Below are 2,637 nucleotides of genomic sequence, written 5' to 3' on the forward strand. Positions count from 1 at the left end.
AAAGAATGTAGTGAAATGCCTAAAAATTCAAGGTGAGTTTAAAGGGGTTCAATAAAAACAAATTTAAAAAGTCTGTTGAATTAAGAAAAATTGATGAAATTTTAAAACTGCAGGGCAATTTAAAATAATTCCAAGGAATTTATCAACATTTAGAAAAGCTCAGAGTACATTAATAATAATTCAGGGTGAATTCTAAATAAAACAAGTAAAGATCTAAAATGTGCCTTTTATACCAGTAGAATGAGAGTGCATTTTAAAGAACTCAATAGAGTTCAAGGGAAGTCAACAAAATGCATAAGAAATCAAGATGAATTAAAGATATTTAAAGTGAATAGAACAATATGTTTAAACGCTTAAATATTGCACTGAATTCATACGAAATTTAATTTGAAGAGAATTGGTAATTGAATATCTGATAAAACGATATTAAACTCGACAAGGAGCAAATTAAACGACGAAGTTTTTAACACAGAACAAAAGTGATTAATATTTCTACAGATTCGGAAGAGTCCAAAAATATTCAATGAAATTTATAAAAAAAGTCTAGCTAAATTTGAAAGAATTTAAGTTGGTTTTTTAAGGAAAATCAGAAGAACTTATTGAAATTCTTTAAAATTAAAGTAAATTGAAAAAATTTATAGAATGCATCATATTTAACTGGTTTCAATAAAATTGCAGTAAATTTAGAAGAATTCAAAAAATTTTAAAGAATTTAATGAAGCACCTAAGAATTCGTGGTGAATTGAATTTTTTCGGGTGATTTTCAAGTTGGTAAGGTTTAATTTTTCCGCATCAAAAAAAAAATTGAATAGAGTCGACATGGTTCTTATCGCTGTTCAGTGGTGAGAAAACTTTTCACCCAAACAAAAAAAAAGTTTCTCATCTATTTTCTAGGAACTTTATTACATTATCTGATAAAAAATTTGAAAGGTAATTTCGGCACGAATTTATCATGGAAGTACTTTTGAATTTATATTTAAGAATTTATGAATAAGAATTACACAGTATTTTCATATCTTGTTACACTTACCATGCAATTGGGTGTCAACATCTGGCATATCTTTCCAGTTCAGGGTCATTCATATTGTCAATGCGACCTTAATTTTGGAATGTATTCGCAGAAAAAGAAGAAGCTAGAACGCATAGAAACTGCAGAAGAGTACATTAAATGAATCAGAAACTCTCGAGATCCTCCGTTTACTATGGTACAGTGAGGTGATAACATTTTGAATCATTATGAAAGATCCTTTAAGAAAACTATATCGCATCCTAAAGGGATGAAGATAAGTTAAGCTTATGTAATTCACTATCTGTCAATGGAAATGTTGACATTTTTGAGAATTACACAGAAACGAATGTCTCCATCTTTAAAACTCAAACGAAAGTGAAACTCGCAGAGTTAGAAAGAAATCCTTCTCCAATCGTTGGAATAACTGAAGCAAAAATGAAAGACGTGAAGAGTTTATTGAAATACCTCACACCAAAAGGACAAACGTTTTTTAATGGATACTTTTCCTCGATAAAGAGCAATAAAACCAAAGACGACTCGATTGTTTCTTCTGATGAAGAATAAACTATATACTTTATTTTAAAATACATCGCAAATTTAATAAAATAGATTTATATTCAGGAAACTTAATTTGCTGTATTTTTTTAATAACAGATTGAGGTTTTATCAAATTTATAAGCCATACATCGGCGAGACACTTCGTGCCGTGCGGCTGTATGCCACGGAGCTTTTGATAAGCATGAAAACTCCAGCGCTGACGTTCATTAAAATCATAATTACTCCTAAACTATTAAATATTCTGATCTGACACTTTACGAAAACATCATTATATCCTTTCCCGAATTTTTCTCGAAAGAAGTATTTGCCTGCCCAAAATTCCCTCGCTAAACGAAATTATTTTTGAAAACAACGGTTTTGAATTCCTATCATATTGTCCATCGAAGGACATCTTAAGGCACATTAAATTTTTATTAAAAAATTTCAAAAACTTAAGCACTGAGCATGGGTTGAAGTGAAAAACGGAATAAATTCAAATTTTTCGAAAAAATTTAGTTTTTTGGTTTTATTTCAAAAACTAGAAAAGTTACAATTTTTTTCTAGAGAAAAAAGATGCACAATAAAACTTCACGTGCAGTAATGTCTTTAAAAAATTTTAAATAAAAAATTTGTTTTGAAGCCTCCAGGGGACTATGATTTCGCACGAGAAAATTTTATACGCCCTATTAATTTAATCCAAAACAATTCTATATGATTCAAAGTACATTTAAGTTAATTGTTTTTGCTCACTTTAATTTATCGAATTGCTAAAATTATGGTGAATAAAACACGAACGAAGGCTTGTATGTTTAATACATATATTTTTAAAGAAATGTACATATATATATATATATACTAGTAACGGTTAGGTGGACTGTATGTTTTTATCGAAGTTTGTACAAAGTGACGGACAAGCGAAGGTTTTAACAAAGATTGGTACGAGACGACCGACGAAAAGTAACAAATTACTATTTTTGAGGAAGCAAAATACAGGGTGCGAAAATGGGAAAATTTGGTAAGTTGGGAGAACTGATGCCGTTGAGGGTCTTGATTGGTCGAGGAAGGGCAAGGTAGGAGGCGCAGGCGTGTTA

Source organism: Belonocnema kinseyi, chromosome 9, assembly GCF_010883055.1.
Source record: "Belonocnema kinseyi isolate 2016_QV_RU_SX_M_011 chromosome 9, B_treatae_v1, whole genome shotgun sequence".
NCBI classification, from domain to species: domain Eukaryota; kingdom Metazoa; phylum Arthropoda; class Insecta; order Hymenoptera; family Cynipidae; genus Belonocnema; species Belonocnema kinseyi.